The sequence below is a fragment of the Caretta caretta genome, chromosome 4 (assembly GCF_965140235.1).
Source record: "Caretta caretta isolate rCarCar2 chromosome 4, rCarCar1.hap1, whole genome shotgun sequence".
NCBI classification, from domain to species: Eukaryota; Metazoa; Chordata; order Testudines; family Cheloniidae; genus Caretta; species Caretta caretta.
The window spans coordinates 26,386,529-26,405,455 of NC_134209.1; the positions used below are offsets into that span (position 1 = coordinate 26,386,529).

The 18,927-nt window shown below is 43.3% G+C and overlaps 1 protein-coding gene and 1 long non-coding RNA gene across 2 annotated transcripts in view; both read left to right on the plus strand.

Moving 5' to 3' along the window:
* Positions 1-18,927, plus strand: part of CFAP299 (cilia and flagella associated protein 299) — a 391,971-nt gene that overhangs the window by 16,083 nt on the left and 356,961 nt on the right. The gene's annotated exons all lie outside the window — the stretch shown is intronic.
* LOC142071834 (uncharacterized) lies at positions 5,054-18,714 on the plus strand. The gene is made up of 2 exons (XR_012668019.1): positions 5,054-5,145; positions 13,337-18,714. It is a non-coding gene; the product is annotated as an uncharacterized LOC142071834 (long non-coding RNA).

Here is an 18,927-nt window from a genome sequence, read left to right on the forward strand (position 1 = left end):
TGTTCCTTACCAAACTGTCCCCTCCATTGCATTTTCTCCCTGTAAACTCCACCCCCACCAACCACCATGTGTTGAATGAATAAAGAGCTTTTTTTCTTCAATCCGTTACATATTATTATGCACCCAAACACACAGAGACAGCAAAGAAAAGTAAGATAACTTGGGGCAAAAGGGCTGATAGCACTGTGTGGGAGGGGGTGGAGGTGTGTGGGGGGGAAACAAGGACCGCTTGCTTACAGATGTACTGCAGTAACAATCAAAGATGTGAGAATGAGTGTCTTCTGGTCCTTGTACCTTCCCCTGGTGTTGAGTGCAAGGGATTCCGAACTCCCACCTCATAGGACGTTTGTGGGAGGAGGATGTGGAACTGGGCGACGATGGCAGCAGGTTCAGCATAGGCTACAGCGGGACTCTAACATCCAGCTGTCTTTCTTGAACCTCAACAAAGAATCATAGAATATCAGGGTTGGAAGGGACCTCAGGAGGTCATCTAGTCCAACCCCCTGCTCAAAGCAGGACCGAGCCCCAATTAAATCATCCCAGCCAGGGCTTTGTCCGATTGCTCCTTCATAATCTGCAGCATCTCTTTCTGCGTGGCACGGTCCTGTTCCCTACATGCTCTCCTGTCCGTGTGCACGTTGTCGGACAGTGTAATCCTCCATGCGCTGAGCTCCATCTTGTCACTCTCAGAGGCGCGCATCAACTCATGGAACATGTCGTCTCGAGTCGTCTTTTTCCATCTTCTAATCTGGGAAAATCTCTGGCCCAGTGTGGAGGATGTGCTGACAGGCAAGCTGCAAGGAATGCAAAGCCCAAGGGTAGCATTGACAGTGCATACATTGTTTCTGGTGCAAGTTGAATTTTTTTAATAAAAAAACCACCCCTCAATACACTTCCCTGCAAGTCACAATGTAATCACAACCGTAGGCTATTGCAGGAGTCGGTTTGCTGCTCCAGTCTCAGTGAGTAAGGCCACGAGGCATGGGCAAGAGGGCTTGTGCTGCTGCTTTTGTGACAACATCCTTGGGATCAGAGGTTGGAACTTGAGAAAAGCCCCCTTTCCCCTAGCAACCTGGATGGTGCTTGAAGACAGGCACCAGTGTAAAGCCACCCAAGTAGTTTATTTTTTACAAAAGTGGCACCAGGTTGTGGGGGAAGGGAGACAAACAGGAAGCTGCCACCCCTCCCCTTTTTTCAATGCTGCTTGCATACATGGTGAGCCCTTCCAACCACAACCCTGGCATGTTTGGGAAAGCGTGGTTGTGTGACCCAGATTTCACCAAACCGGGCGGATTACTTGTTGAATTGTTGGAGGTGTATGGGCTAGCATTGAAAACTTCGGTTCCCCTAGGTGACCCTGTGCAATATCACTCTCCTGAGGGTAACAGCGGCAGCAAGGAAGCAGTTGCTGCAAGCCTCTGGGTACGGACCTGGTCTTTATGCTGCAATGATGCTAGCAGAGTTAATACTGGAGTGGCGCGGGAAAGTGTCCTACCGTGGTGGATGAAATAAGGCAGACCTTCCCAGAAGCCTTCTGCAAAGGATTGCAGAGAACCTCCATGAAAGCTTCCTAGAGCTCTCTATGGAGGATTCCTGGGCCATCCCCATGTACATAAACTGTCTTTTTCAGAGAGCACCCTCTGCGTAGCTGGAGTGGCCACAATACCCACTACACTTACTTTTTTTATTCAGATTAAACAAAAAATAATAGCATGTAACCCCTACAGTTTGATTGGAAATGTGTATTCACTGGAGGTGCCTTCCCCAGCATCACATTCCACCATCAACTGGTTCTGTGAGGGGATGGGCTCCAGGGCTAAGAGCAGTTCTTAGCTGTCGGGAAGAATGGATCCTCCGCTTGCTTGCCTCACATTCTCCTCCTCTACCTCTTCTTCCTCATCAACAATGTCCTCCTCATTGTTGCTCAAGGTCGTCCGGGGCTCCTGGGAGGGTATCCATGGAGCGTTTTGGGGTAGTGGTGGGGGTTGCCACTGAGAATCGCATGCAGCTCCCCATAAAAGCGGCATGTCTGTGGGGCAGAACCAGTATGACTGTTCGCTTCCTTTGTCTTCTGGTACGCTTGCTGGAGCTTCTTTATTTTCACGCGGCACTGCTGCATGTCCCTGGTGTAACCCTTCTCCCCCATACCCCGCGCGATCTTGGCATAGATGTCAGCATTTCTGCTGCTGGATCGGAGCTCTGCCTGCACAGACTCTTCTCCCCACACAGCAATAAGATCCACCACCTCCTTTGTACTCCATGCTGGAGCGCATTTGCGGCCTTGGGTCTCCATGATCAGCTGTGCTGGCGAGCTCTCCACACTGATCAAACAGGACATGAAAATTCAAAAGTTCCCAGGGCTTTAACAGGGGAGTGTCTGTTTCCTGTGTACCTGGCTGATGTGCATTGGCGTTGAAAGCGCTCTGCAGAGCGGTCACAGCAGAGCACTGTGGGGCACCACCTGGAGGCCAATTCATTTGAATTACACAGTGCAGTGTCTATGCTATCCTCAGGTCAACCTGTGGATGTCGAATCAAGCACTACGCCTCTCGCGGAGGTCGAGTACAGAAGTAGACTTTCCAGGCCACTTAGGTCGGCGGAAGGAACTATGTAGTGTAGACACACACGTTATTAGATTGACTTAACGTGGCTTATGTCAACCTAAGTTTGTCGTGTAGACCAGGCCTAAACTGAGGAACTTTCTGATGGCTCTAAGTGTTCATGTCCTTAACTTGTTTACTTTAATGCAATATTAAATCCTTTTTGAAAAGGGCCAGGTGTGTTTGGGTAGCTTTTTACTCTAAGTAGTGAATTAGTTACATTAGCAGAAATGTTTTTGCACCTGGGAATGGGCAGTGATAATCAACGTTCTCTGCTTAAGAATGAATCAGTCCTGTTTCTTTCTTTTCTGCTTTTTAAATTCTGAATAGTTTCAGGAAAGGCCCTGGGATAAATAAATGAAATGTGTTTAAATAAGTGTTGCAAAATATTTCCCTTTTATAGGGATTGATTTTTTTTTTTTTTTGCAACAAGTTAATAATCTTCAAGCAAATGAAACCAGAGTACAGGAAATAATCTGTGTATGGATTTCTTCAGTGAGTGATCCACTGGCTTAGATTTCTGATGTGGTGATTTATGTGCACAATGCTTTTTTAAAATCTGTTTCCTTTTTCTCAGTACTTGGCTCTTCTTTCCTATCTTTTCTTCTTCAGAGATCCACTTCTTTTTGGTGCAACTGTGCTGAAGCAGTCATGCTGGAACTTGTGAAATGAGGCTGATTTTCCTTTCATCTTCTCCCTGAATCAGCATCTTCAAAGAGAGCCAAAATTCTGGAACTTTTTTAGCAAAACAAAGGAACAGATCAACATTCCTCCTCCCAAAGCGCATCTGAGGGCTTGAGCGTCCGGTGAGAAGACAGTGCCGAGCTGAGTCAATCCCATACGGTGGAGGGAAAGGAGAGGAGCAGGCAGGCACGGATAGAGCATAGTGCTTGGCATTGAACAAGTAGCTGTGGGAAAATACTGGGCCAAACCCTCTGCTTGGGTAAGCCCTCTGCTCTGAAGCAAATGGAACGAATCCAGTTTATGCTAGCTGAGGATATGCCCAGAGTGTTGACTTAACCCCTGGGCACATGTCTGTGATCGTGGCTGGCTTTCCTGATGTCAGTTTCTTGTAAGTGCAGCTCTCAAGCCCAGTTGGGTGTTGGAAGTTGTAAGGGTTCCTTTCCCCCACTGAACTTCTCCCCTTTGGTGCCTTATGCTGGGAGTTCTGGCTGTTTCAAGTTTTTTGTACATTGACATTCTTCTCAAAGGGAAGTTGACTCCCATTTGGTATGTGTCTTTTCAAGAGCTGGATGCAGCCTGTGCAGTACCACTAACTGATGACACCTAAGCCATATGCCATCAAACGGGAGCAACTGATGAGATTTATGGCATATGACCTGAGAACCTAGCCTTTTCTGCACATTGGTTTGTGCTACCTAGTGGAGTAGGGCGTTATGTAATGTTTTCATTTGTCTGCCAGACAATATCACTCTGTCCAGAGATGCCTACTTTTGGGGGCCATTTGGAACAGGTTAGTGTTTTTGGATGTATGATATGGGGGTAACATACTTCCCCTGTTTATATTTCTAGGACCCAGTTTTACTCTCTCATACCTTTATGCAATCCTGTGGAAGCTGTGTGTGAAATCTAAGGGAAGAATGGGGCTCATAGGACCAAATCTTTCTCTCTTACACCCCATGTAGCCTTTCTGAAGTCAAGGAATTTCCTGGGGTGTCAATCGGGGAAGGTTTTTGCTGACAATGTGTATTATTATTGTATATCTATAGCATGCAGAGGTTTGAGTCGAGATTGGGGGCTCATTGTGCGGGGCGGTGTATAAATACATAGCACAATCTGTACACGTTCTGGCTTCTTGAGTTCTACTGCACAGGTGCTAAATCAGTGGTTCTCAACCTATTTACCATTGTGGGCCGCATCCAATACTACCTGTATGGCCCTGAGGATGTCACATGGGCCCTAGCTCTGTGCTGATTGGGCCGCAGATTGAGAACCACTTTGCTAAATCATCACAACTAAACTTGCCGAAGCATCTGACTTTTAAAGTAATAAAAACTAAAGACAAATAGCATTGGCAGGCGCAAGACGTGCCTCCCCATGAGAGGAGGGAGTTGACTCTTTCAACGCATGCACACGGCTCGTTCTGTAGGTGTGCAGCTGCTGCGGTTTATTATCTGTAAGTCGTCCAAGTAGGGAACAAGTGTACTGTAATTAACTAAGTAAAAAGCAGCCCTTTATATTCTGCCGTCATGATTGTTCACTGGAAGTTAAGATTTCTCTCCAGTGCCATGAGAAAGGAGTCCGTGGGAGTTGGCCTGACTCCCTTTGAAAAGCCCAGACTAAGTTCTTTTTGGGAAACTCTCTGAATGTAAAACTATGCCACTTGGATTTTTATCAGCCACTCCATATTCACCCAGTGTTTATTTTTTGTCAGGCTGTGAAAATTCTAGTTGGTGAAGCTCTTCCACTGAAACACCGCCGAGATGCGTGCTGGGAAAAGAGGAATGGAGACGGCTACCCATGTTGCCATGACTGCCTCGAGTTTTGCTGTCTCTTTAACCTTGCCTGCAGAAGTGGCTCATCTGTACGTAGCACCACTTGCTCTTTCTGGCTGTGCTATATATGGACTCAGTGCAGCAATTCCTGTCATTGAATGGAAGGTGATTCTCTAACTGGGTGGAATCTTTTCAGCGTGGTGGATGAGTGAGAGAGGCAAATGAACGAGAAGCAGCACTGGTAATGGATGAGCCACGGTTGGCAGAGGTGTGCAGGACTCCAGCGGCCTGTTCTTGAGAGGTGCTGAGCAGCCTCCAATCTCATTGAAGTGAATGGGAGCTGTGGTAGCTCAGCACCTCTAGGGATCAGGCCCTTCAGTAATTACAATTTCAAAATGTCTAAAACATTCCCCTCCCAGCTCTATATTCCTACACCCACTAATTCTGAATGAAATGTTTCCTTTTACTCCTTCCGTGCTGCCCTGGTGCCTCATAGCTGCTTCTTTTCTAGTTCACCTTTTTTTAAAAAGGTGATCTTCCCGCCCCTTCTTACCACTTAAGCTTCTCCAAACCACTCTAGTATGGAATTCAGTTGTCAAACTCTGTACGCTCTCTCTCGCTTGCTCACTCTCTCTGTCTCTCTCCGTACTTACAGTCCAATCCTGCGTGCTGCTGAAAGCCCTCAACTTCAGTTGAAGTCAGTGCAGCACTAGGCAGATTTGGGCCTATAGTGAGGGAATTTTGTTTGGTTGAAATTCCGATTGCTCATTTGAATTGTTTTTGGTCATGTTGTGTTACTCTCTAATTCTGAGACACCTGAAGCCAGGGTAAATACTAATATTGCATTTTAAAGGAGTGGTGTGTGTCTGTGTGCGTGTGGTGGGGCGCAGGTTAGCTGTTTTTTGGAATCGATCTAGTTTGTCAGTGTCACTTTTCCCAATGGAGACATTGAGTAAATGTGGATAGTGAATCTTGGGTTTCAGCAATCTTCTGCACACTTACTAGAAGTGTGCGAATTACAGAAACCACATATTGCCCCTATACTGCATTCCTAGCCAAAATTAGATTAAATGTAATGTCATGTTTTCCTTGCAGTGGGATATCACTCTGACTACTATGCAATTTAAATAGAAAAATAATAATTCATTTTAGGATCTGATTTCTCCACTGCCACTAATTCATTCAGTTCCGGAGTTTCATGCAGGGTGAAATTTATATATTTTGGGTTATGGCTCAGAACACTGACTAGAGAGGCGTGTGTGCACACAAGCCCTCCCCCCAGTTTGACACATCTGTAACTTGTTAAGTTTAGCTTCCTTTGGGTTTTTAACTGTACAGTATCTCTGTGTAATGGGCAATATGGAATATTTTCTGTAAACCTAAAATTAAGGAATATCTGAGGATTGTATCAGAAAAATGTAAATAGAACAGAATGGGAAATGATTTTCCTATCCTGCAAAATATTTGAGATTTCAAAAATTTTCACATTCTATGTCAGGATGAAACTAAGACCTTATGAAACTTTTTGTGTTTAAAAAAACCGACACCCCAGGAGAGCAGCCCGCTCCAGAATAGTTGTAATAGGGTGATCGTCCCCTATTGGGTAGTAAGGATTAGTGACAAGGTAACACTTGTTCTGCGGAGTGTCCCTTTAAGACCTGGGACTTCCTAAGAAAGGCAGAGCTAGGTGTTGGGAAAGCAGAAGATCATCCCGGGAGAAGTTGGTCCTGGGGCAGCGGGGAAACCCAGGCTTCTCTTTCTTTAAGGGCTGCGGGACCAGGACTAGGAGCCTGGTAGAGTGGGTGGGGCACTTTCCCCCACCCCCAGCCAGTCTTGACCAGCTGTCTGAAGATTGTGTCTTTACCAGCTCTTCTTGCAGAGCAAGAGGGAAAGTCTGCTTGCTGAACTCTCCTACTCTCAGGGCGAAAGGACTGAGTGGGGAAAAGGGCCAGCTGGAGGAGAAGCCGGCTGAGGCTCTGCAGCTGGCCTAAATTACAATTTCAGCTCCAAGGAGGAGAGCTGGAGCTGAGAGCAGACTCCCAGGGAGTAGAAGACTACTCCAGCCGGGAAGGATGAAATTTGGACTCTGAGGGCTTTATTTTGATTGGGACAATTTACTGATGATAAACCTGGATGTTGCTGAAAGAAGAGAGCCCGTGTGGAGTTTGTAAAGAGTCCAAGAGGGGAAATTGAGGCAGGGTGTGGCTGCGCTGCCTTGGCCATTAGGGGATGCTAGAGGGCAGGCACATCTTTTGACAGTAGCCCAGTGGTTATTGTGCTTGCACCTGGCTGGGTCTCCCACAGATTGGATGAGTGCCCTGATCATGGGGCTATTCTGAGGTGGGGTATGCTTTGTCTTCCTTGGTGTCTCCCTTAAGTTTTGTCAGAACTGACACGTGTCTGCACAAGTTTCAGTTTTGACGAATCAGCATTTTCTGACAGTTTCATCAGAAGATTCCCAACCTACTCTACAATTAAAATAATGCCTAAATTGAGTGGAATTAGGGCTGTGGAAGGTAACATTCCAAACTCTCAGAAGGACAATAGTTGCATGTGGCTTGAATTTGTGGTTTGTTTTACTTACTAATTGTTGCTTCTGGTTGTAGATTTATAAATGGGACCTGATTCCAGTCTCACTGGTATAAATCCACTGACTGCAGTAAAGTTACTCCTGGTTTACAGGAGTGTAAATGAGATCAGAGTTGGGCCCACAGTGTTCTTTCCTGAAAATATCCACTAGAGATCGCCTCTCTCAGAATTGCATGTGACCAGAACCATTAAAATACGTTAATAGCCTAATTAGATTTGAGTCCAACATCTGTGCATTAGAATGCTGAGACCATGTCTGTTAAGAGAGACAGAGCTTGTCCTGTCAATTGCTGTTTGTTCTGCCTGTTGGGCTCTCGACTAGATGCTTATGCTTCATTTCTTTCTGTGGTGTGAGGTTTAGTTGTAAATACTTATAACCTTTTTTTGGCATTGTGCGTATGTTACAGCAGTAATGCTTGAGAAAGCACTTATTGTATACCTCCATCTTTAGTGGCGTAGAGCTTTCCAAAAAGAGAGAAAAAATTACCCTTTGGGCTAAAGCTTCTTCTCATGCTTGTTCTTAGCCCAGAGGAACTTTTTTCAATGAGGGTGGCTAATTAATGGCACTCTTTGATCACCAGTTATGGAACAAGATGCTTCTAGCCTTGGACATTTTTCCAGATATCTTACTAGAAACAATCCTTTAATTGACTAGCGTGTATTTTTATCTAGTAACGCATACACTGAGGTGGTTTTAATTTAAAACAAATAATAAAGCTATGATTTTTTTAACCCTTAAAACACTCAGACGTAAGAGTGTAAGGTGAAGTACAGCAGCTAAGTTAACTCAACTGCTGTCCCTCTTCCTCTTCACAGCCGCTTCCTTGGCTCCCTCTCTGCCCTGGTCTATCCCATTCCCGCCTCCTACCTCAGAACCCTCCTCTGTGATAAGCCACAGAGGCCTCCCTGATGCTTCCCCCTTGCCAGAAGGTCATGCTTCTTGAATACCTTGTCTTGGCCAAAGACGTGCCTCATTGCTTGCAGCTATTCTGGGGTCTTTATCAACGTCTCCCCTCCCCCATCCTGGGGTTTGCCTCCACATGCATAAGGTACCTCTTTATTGCTTCAGAGTATGAGAGATGGATTAGAAGTGGTAGTCCAGAAGATGCTGTTTTCTTTGTGTATGTATGTATGCTGGAATTGGGCTGTGGATCTCGTTTTGGGGGTGGGGTGGGAAAGGAAGCTAATGGACCCTCAACTGGGCCCTTCCTGCCACAGTGATATCTAGATAGCCTGAGGGAATCCCAGGAAACAGTCCGGTTCTAAGATGCCTAACATTTCAAGTTTGGCCAATGCCCGAAGGGTTAAAGAGGAATTATCCAGGCTGATGTCAGTTCAGCCTAAATGCTTCCTGGGGAAAACCTTTGATTTTAGGAAACTAGGTGAACAGCTTTTGGCTATAGCTTTGATTTGACACTCCTGGTTATGGCATTCCAGTGGTACTCCTGGTGTCTACTTATGTCTCTTCCTTGAAGGCCCTGGTATTTTTTTAGTGGCAAGATTGATACTTTTGTAAACCTGAAAGAGACAAGGACCATAGTTAGATCCCCTTCTTATTGACATAAAAATAAAGGTATTTGATGCAACAGAGCCTAGAGGTTTTAGTTCTTTTGAAAGGATGTCACTTAACTGTGGGAAGGGTTTGGGAGGTTCAGGCGGGCAATTTTATTTGAGATACAGGAGGGTCTGGCAGTCAGGAGGTCAGACTGCAGACTCTTGCTGCTGGGTGGCAGGCTGCTCATTGCCCTCAGTGCTGCTTCCTCACTTTCCATGCTCCCTCTCTTAAAGATTTCCAACCACTGAACGCTGGGCCAAGATGAGCCCTGTTACTCTCCATACTGAACCTGGAGGCCGTGGTGGGACTAGAATCTGGGACATACCAAATGTCCTGCTAATTGTGCTTCAGGATTTGGTGTGCCCTAGACTCTGTTGTACCCTCATGGACTTCTCCTTTTAATGGATGTAAACAGTAAAGTTTAACTTCTGACTTCATTTACATTGATATTGAAAATATTACATAAGTATAGCTCCACCTGTAATACATTTATAGTCCTAGAAAAAAATCTTTGAGAGACAGAGAGCGCGCCAGATCCCAAGCTGCTGTAAATCAGCAAACCTCAGTTAACTTCAGTGGAGGTACTCCAGTTTACACTAGCTGGGGATCTGTCCCAGAAAATGCTGGGAGACCACCTGCTCACCAGTGAAAGCTTTCTACTCCCCATTGTTGGGAGGATTTGTCGGTCCCCTGGTCCATACTGTTTGTGTGGAGTTCCAGATAAGCACCTAAGCTTTAAATGCTGCTCTGAATCTTCTGAAGTGATAGTTGATCAACATATCATGGCAGTCGTGATCTAATGGCTAAAACATTACTCAGTGTCCTAAGCACAGGACAGCTATTGGAGACATTATAGGAACAAACCAAAGAAGTCATTGCAATCAGTTGTCACTAAGCACTGTAATCTGTTGAAGAAAACTGAAATCTATGCTTGTTTTGATGAACCCTGACAGCATGCACTGCACAAACAATGGGATTTAACGAGTTTTGCAGTGGTCCTAGGTCTAGGAACTAGTGACCACACAAGGCAATGTTCAATGATGAAATAATGCTTGGTAAATGGTAAAAGTATCATTTTTTGCTATGTACAGATCAGATATAATGCCCAAAACTATAATAATTCATGCAGTAGCCAAGTTCCTATTATGTCCTATTGCACAAAGTTTCAGGAAGAAATGGATGACACGCACATGTGCCTTCTTGTTCAGTGTAGGCTGTTGAACATATTAGCATGTACGCTTGTGTGGTAGTCTTAAATACATGTACAATGAGTCAATTTTTCATGTGTTTTTATTTTTGAGATTACATATATGCTGCCAATATGGCAATGCATTTGGCCACTAGCCTAGGAAAACCTACTCTCCTGATTAATTATGAAAATCTAACCTTGAGTGTTTGCTATAAAGGAAAAGATACGTATTTTGAAAACATTTTGCTGTTTTTATTATTAAGATGTGTGTTAAAGGGAGAACAAAATTTTAAATTGTAGATAACAGGCCAGACCCTGGCCCCCATTATAGCTTGTGACTTGCTCTGCTGTAAAGGAGCTATAAAGCCAGCTTACCTAGCTATCTGGGGACTCCTCCAGCATAGGGAGATCCTCCACACAGCTGGCACTACACAAACTCCTTCAAAGGCAGTGTCTTGGTGTGGCCATGGGAAAGGGTGCCTTGTTGGAATAGTGCTGCATGTCAAACTCTGACTGCTTGGGATCACAGGTAGCTGGAAGTAATGCATCTTAGCACAGCACTGAGGCTTAAGGGTAACTGTGCTCCACCAAAGAGTTAGAAATTAACAAGGAACGATCATAGTGACTCACTCATTCTTTGGCCTGAAAGCACCCACTCCTTCCCTAGAGTCTGTGATTCTCAGATGACCAGTGACAGAAAAAGGAGGAAGAAAACTGAAGCATCAGTAGCAGAAAATGCAGGCAGATGAAGACCGCTTCTGACACGTGGAGTTCTTGTGACTCAATGCCCTGGCTGTCATGGCTGCTGCTAAATCAGGCTGCGCTGAATTATTCCAAGCTGTAAATTCCTGTGCTATCCTGGAATGTCTCCATTCAGCTGCAGAATCCAATACCTTCTGCAGTTCAGAACTATCACGAGGAAGTAAAAGGAAACATAAATCGTATGGCACATTTATACTGCAATCACGGGGTAAGACTGTCGCTTGAATAGCTGTGCCTGAGCTAGCTTTAATCTAGCTCACCTCAGGCATCAACAGTGAAGCTCCCTCAGTGTGGGCTGTGCAAGTGCACCCTTAACCCTGGGTAATTACTTGGACAGGTAGCCCGGGCTGAAGCGTGTGCTGCTCAGGCTTCACTGTTCCTGTACCTTAGCTGGCTAGATTAAAGCTAGTTTGGATATAGGTACATGAGTTGCAATCATACCCCATGATTGCAGGATAGAAATAACCTTAGATATGGCATGGATGCTGCTTCAGGATACAGTAATACTTTCAGAAGGCAGGAATACCTCTGAACAAAAGAAAAGAACTAGGAAGGAAAGAAGTAAACCAGTATGGCTAAATGGCAAAGTTTAAGACATTATTTGAGCCAAAGAGAGAGCCTCCAAAATTTGGAAATCTTATGTTAGTGAAGCCAATAGGCTGGAGCTCAAATGACTGCAGGCAATATATAAGGTGGAAATTAAGAGGGCTAATATGGATTAGGAAGAGAATAGCTAAAGGGCATAACAAGAAGAAGTTGTGTAAGTACATCAGAAGCAGGGAGCCTGTGAAAGAATCCACCGGATCACCAGAGGTTAAAATAGGCAGTTAAGGAAGATAAAGACATTGGTGAGAAGCTAAATGAGTTCTTTGCATCAGTCTTCACTACAGAGGATGCTGGGGAGATACCTCACCTTTGTTACCAGAAGAGAGCAGGCATTGTTGGAAACCGAGGTGTTGGAAGAAAACGGTAAAAACTGCAAAGCAATAAATCAGCAGGTCAAGCTGGTGAACCCCACCAAAGAGTTCTCATGGAAATAAAGAATTAAGCGACTGAGCTGCTAGCAAAAATATGCAATTGCTTATTAAAATCAGCTACTATCTTGGGTGACTGGAGGGTAGTAAATATAAATATTTTAAAAACAGCTTGAGGGTGATTTAGCAAATTACAGACCAGTAAGCCTTACATCTGTATCTGGTAAAGTGCTCAAAACAATCACAAATCAAATAACAAAACACCTGGATGATCATGATATGATAGGGTCTCACAAGCACAGTTTCTGTGAAGGAAAATCATGTCTCACGTATGTATCAGAATTCTTTGAACATGTCAGTAAAATAGAGGATGAAGGGAAGATAATTTGACATAATTTATTAAGACTTTTTAAAAAGGCCTGTGACAAAGGTCCCTCAGAAAAGGCAACTAAAGAATCTGAGTAGTCTTGGGGATCAAACTGACTTACACACACACACCCCGGAAACAGTAGAAATAAATGGTCAGTTTTCATCTTGGTAAAAGGCGAACAGCAGGGTGCCTCAAGACTCCGTATTGGACTGATGCTGAATGTTTTTTTAATGGTTTGGAAAGTGAGATAACAAAATTATTTAGATTAGTCAAGTGCTGAGAAGACTCTGAGGGGCTTGGTTAGTATACTGGAGGATGAAATTCAGTGTTGATAAATGCAAGGCTAAAGCACATAGGAGGGGAAATTTTGAATTACTAATATACCTTGCAGGGCTCCAAATTAACAATATCAATTGAGGGGAGTCGGGGGGGGGGGGGAGGGGAAGGAGGTGGGACCTGGGCATTACTGTGGACAGCTCAACTAAGACCTCTGCTCAATGTGCAGCTGTAGTCAAAAAACCAAAATGTTATGGTGTTTACAGAACAGGGTGGAAAATAATGAAGAAAATATTATAATACCATTATAGAAATCAAGGGTTCACCCTCATGGAATGCTGTATTCAGTACTTGTCATCCCATATCAGGAAGGAACTCAAGGGGATTTGGAGAAGGATTGTGAGAGATTTTCCATGCCCCTACTCGTTCTCTTGTGCAGAGAGATTTGAAAGATTGGGACTGTTTTACCTTGAAAAGGGGATGAACAAGAGGTTATGTGATAAAAGTATATAATGAAGGCTCTAGAGAGGGTTGATCAGGAGATTCTGTTCTCTTTATCTCATAGTACAAGAACAATGGGACATTCAGTGAAAGAATCCACCGGATCACCAGAGGTTAAAGCAGGCAATTAAGGAAGATAAAGACATTGGTGAGAATGTCTATGCTATGAGGTGGCAAATTTGAAACTGATTTAAATAAAATAAACCCTGAACTTTTTAGCAGCACATGTAATTGCTGTGGAACTCATTGCTACCACCATCACTGTGGCAACTCCGAAAGGGACATGGCCTCCTTGCAGATCAAGAGCCACCTGGATTGATCTCTAGGTAGGTTCTTAAAGTGATCTGTACACTTGCCATCAACATGCAGGATACCAGAATGGCCCTGGTTTCAATGGTCACATGGTTTCAATGGTCATTTTTTGCCTAACCAGCAGAGAAACTCCAGGCTGTTTCAGCTACAAGGACAATTGACCAAATTGTTGCAGGTGATTGGCTTCAGTATAAACAACCTAATGACACAAATGTATTGACCCTGGAGGGCAATTCATTGCCTCAGGATGCTATTAAGGCCAAGAATTTAGCAAGATTCCAAAGAGAACCTTGTATTTTATGTGGATAACAAGAATGACATAAAAAGAAAAGGAGTACTTGTGGCACCTTAGAGACTAACAAATAAATTGGTTAGTCTCTAAGGTGCCACAAGTACTCCTTTTCTTTTTGCGAATACAGACTAACACGGCTGTTACTCTGAAACCTGTCAAGAATGACATACTGCATTTCCTGCAATTGCTGTCAGTCAGGTATGCAACGCCAGAGTATGTGTATGCCCAGGAAGATCTGTGGATCTGACCGGGAACAAATAGGTTGTTTATCTTTTCTTGTTATTCCTCAGCGCTTGAGCTCATTGTAAGTCCGATTGTGCATGGTTCTCTTCTCTGATTGGTGCTAGCTTTGTGTTGAGTTAAAGCTGCAAAGGGGCTCTGTAATCTCACTGAGTCAGGACTCAGGAGTTGCAAATTAGGCATTCAAAGAGCATTTTTTCTATTTATTTTCCTCCCACCATGTTTTCTTTCTGCAGTGTAAAGATGTAGATATGAAGCATTTCGGCTGTATCTTTACTGAAATAAGGCAAAACTGAGCATGTGAAGACACCAGGTGTGAATATGTACCTGTTACTGGAAGAGCAAAATTCCTCCATCATCTGCTAGTGGCTGTGAAGGTGCTGAAATCTCTTTGCAATTTACCAGTACTGCAAATAAGGAAGCAGTGTGGCCTCCACGGTTTATAATTTGAGTCAAAGCAAATAAGAGGCTCAGTCTGCAGTCCAAGAGAATGATTTTGTAGATGCTCTGTCCCACAGTCACACTTGGCTTACTAAGATTCCAGTTTTTACTTGAGTTACTGGAATTTTGTCACAGGCTTCTTCCACGACAGGTACTTGGCAGGCAGTCTGTGTCAACTTCAGTCTCTTTACTCTTTTCCTATGCTCACAAGCTCACTGCTGCATTTATGGGATATGTGAATGTAAATATACTAAGTATCAGATGCACGATCTTGGCCATCTGTTATTACTGTCATTTATCATACTATCTTTAGCCTTCAAGAAATGTCACAATTTTTAAATCTGTGAATTTAACATCACTGGCAACTAATAGAAAACTCAAAGATGCTGATGGATGTTTTCATTTGGGAAAATGTGTGAACAAATCTTAATCTGCCCTGTTATGACATAGATTAAATAAAAAGGGCGGGGGGTGAAAGAAGGACAGAAGGGACCATTATGGTCCCCTAGACTGATGTCCTGTATAACATAGGCCGTAGGACTTTCCCAGTGCTTAATTTGTAATGAAAGATGTGCTGGGGCTCAAGCAATTTTTTTACATTCATAACTGATGCAGCAAGCCTGGAGGTGCCAGGGCTCAGTCCTGGCACAAATTAAGCACTGGACTTCTCTGTATTAACTCATAGTGTTCAACAAATAACTAAAATAGCACCTTAGATTTCAATTTATTGTTTGCGTGTTTTAGTTACACTCTATTTTTTACTCTTTACATTCAGTTGTTTGCATTTTTATTTTACAAAACTAACTGCAGATTTTCCATGCCCTTAGATTAAAATGATCTCATTCATTTTTTAAAAAGAAAAAGTTTAACCCATTTTTGTACACACCAGTCTGTCATTAGATTCAGTTATATATATAAATCTATGGCATTGGACAGGCTCCAGTAAATGTGCAAAGGTTAAGTGTCTGGGACCACCTTCTACCTCCATGCAGGAATCTTCAGGGAATGTCTTCAGTCAGAGTTCCTTCCCCTCCCCTCCCAAACCCTCGCCTTCACAAGTTACTGTAACAGGAAGAGAGAGCAACCGATTCAGCAATTCTGGTGTTCAGTCTCGGGACACACTGCTGCTTTTCTATTCCCTGGGTTAACGTGACTTAGTGTGCACTTTGTGCTTCAAAAACAGGTGAGGTTTTAATTCCTCAGTGGTGGGGTCCCAGCAGAGAAGTTGCAACATCTTTTGTGCCTTGTTATAAAATTATGACAATTTATGGGGAAGAAGTATGGAATCTAACTCCCCACACACCGTGCTGAAAATGCACCCCATTCTCTCTGATGGTTAGAGAGGCAATATTTTATTATTGGCACCACGTTGTTTCTACAGTACCATACATATGCATGGCACTTTATAGACCCAAGGTGTCTGCTCAGCAGAGTTCCCAATCTGTAGCCCAGATCTCATGTAAAGAAAAAGGTGCTTTTGAAATAAACAGTGAATCTAAGTCACTGTTTCCTTCCCAACCTTGCTCAAGCAGTACCGCAGCTCCGTGCTGCCCCTTCCCAGGGCTAGTGGTGAAGTCACAATCTAGCTCTGATTAAAGAAATGATTTACTATGTGTTTCAAGTGATTTCTTTTTTTAATTACTGTCACATGGAAACCAACCACAAAACTGGAATTCACCTGAATCCTGGAGAGGTTTGGATTCAGACCTGCATCAGAACGTCACAGCTCACTCCCATCTCTTAAACCCAGTAACTGCATTTTCAGGAAGAATTTATAAACTGGTAATTATTTACATTGAATTGTAAATGTATTTATTTCAGGCAAAACCAGCAATACCGCTCACTTATTTCTGAATTTCAGTGAAACTATTTAATCCACGTTTAGGGTTGCACTTTTCAAGAATACATTGGTTTTGGTAGAAGAAAAAAAAAACTTTTATGCAGGGCAGGGAGTTCTCCCTAAATGTTTGGTTTAAAAAATCTTGCCCCAAACTTGCTCAGTTAGAACTCTATGCTGGAGGCCCAATACAACCTCCGTATGGTCCCGACAGTTAGCAATAACAAGGAATGTATTTTTGTAACTGTAATAGTAAAATATCCAATGGAGTATTTCTCTGGTTATAATGACTGTGGTATATCTGTGTTGTGACTGAAGATGGTCCGTTCCTAGGTGCAGTCATATTCTTGAGTGCCATATGTAAGAATCAGACGCATAGGAAGAAAATACAGGGGCACAAGTATTCTAAAGTTAGGCTGCCTTTAAAGGCACAGCCTTCAATAAAGGGCAGTAGGTAGTTGCACTGCACTTGTGGACATTTGGGGAGGGGGATAGAGGGACACAATCTCTCCCCAAGTTTCCCAATGCTTTGCAGGTATATGAAGGCTGTACCAGCCCACAGAGAATGGTGCAAGGAGTGGGAAGGCCAGGTAATGGTCTGACTTCCCCCATCTCACCCTTTCTGGGGTGATATGTACTCTCAAGGGTCTGGGGAGGGATGTGGTCCCTGAGGTAGCCTGAATGCAGGGATCACAGTTGCGTTTGGTCCTCCACACACATGACCTTGTGTGGGGTACAGATAACAACGTGTCTGAACTACATGCGCTAAGTGACTGAGTATGCTAAATAAATACCCTATAAATAAGTTCCTTACCTCCATTAGAAGGACTTTGAGATCTACTAATGAAAAGTGCTAGATGAGAGCTGCATATAATAATGTTACTAGCGGTGATCCATGACTTTGCCACTCATGTCCATAGATTTTTATAAGAAATGTGTTGTGTGGAGTGTGTGTGTTGTGCTGAGAGATTTGTATATTGATTTGTGCAGGTGGCAAAGGGCAGGTGTTTGTGGTGAGAGGCATTGTGTGTTTGGGGTTATTGTGTGTACTGGTTGTGTTGTTGTGTGGGTGGTTTTGAAGATCTAGGCAGTTGGGCCAAATAATCCACTGTTTATGTAATCTTCTTCGTACAACCAATGAAATGATTGCATGCAAATTAGCTATAGAGTAAAGATGGCAACTGGTGGAGTTACCTCTGATATCACTGTGGTCTAGGACTCTTGGCATGGAATAGATACATGCCCAGCTATCATACAGATAGAATTAATAGTCAAAATGGCTGAGAACTTAAAAATTGGATAGTAACAGGGTGTGAATTCCAGTAATGACTGAACCTGTTGATCTTCTGAACAAAGAGAGCTCTCAGCCATGCTCGTAACTGTTTCCATCACTTCACACTGACTCAACAGACGTTCTAGGCTTCAGAGTGACAATTCTTGAATCTTAATAAATAGATAACAAGGGGTTGGAGGTTTCCCTTGCTGACTGAGGAAGAAATTCAAAGCACCTGTCAACCAAACTAGGTTTTACAGGGCTCACCATGTCACACCATGGGATTTGTGTCCTCCAAAGATTACAAATCTTCTCACAGAAAGCAGCAACAGGGGTTTACCCACAATACATCTACAACTAGAGAACCCTCTCCTCCACACTGCTGCCACAGTAGACACTGGAAAGCATTGCACTGCAGGCTACGTGAACCAAGCCAAGAATGCAGGAGGCAAATCGCTCGTTTACAGTGAACAGCACTGCAACTCCTTGGTGCAGGGCTACAGGAATTATAGATTCATTATCCTCTGCAATGGGCAATCCTTTAAATACTGACTTTATATATTTATAGTATTATTTGTAACCTTGATTTATGTGTTCCCAGTTAGTAGTTTAAAAATAAGGCATACAACTAAACTGAATTCTTTAAGGTTTGAGCTTCCAGGGTGGTTACAGATAATTCAGGTTAGGGGAGGACTCTGAATGACACAATGAGTAATAGAATTAAAGACTATTTAATATAAAATAGTTACACAAACAGGCATTATAATATAACTATACACTGCATTGATACATTCTAAGATGAAATGGTGCATTCAAGGGTGATCAGGCCCTGAATGAGGGGAATGAGTGTATCCTTTCTCTAATGGTACCTTCGTGGTGGATGGGTGCACCTATCTAAAATCCATGTACTGCTCTTTTACAATCAAGTATAATAATGCCCCTTAATTAATTAGCATAAAATCCACCTTTTTGCCATAATTATTTTCTGCTTTCTCATTGGCTATTTAACATTAAGTATCATATTAATTAACATCAGTGAACTATCAATATAGATAGCATTTTCCAAAACATTAGCATTTTATCTAAAACATTTGTAAACATATTTTGATCCTAACTCATTTTTACAGCATGACCTGCGGTTATACCCTAACTTACTTCCAACTTGCATTTGAACTGTTTCACTTATTTCACCCGTAATTAGACCTCACTATTGTCAAGCCCTGTCATAAATATAAAGGGAAGGGTAAACCCCTTTGAAAT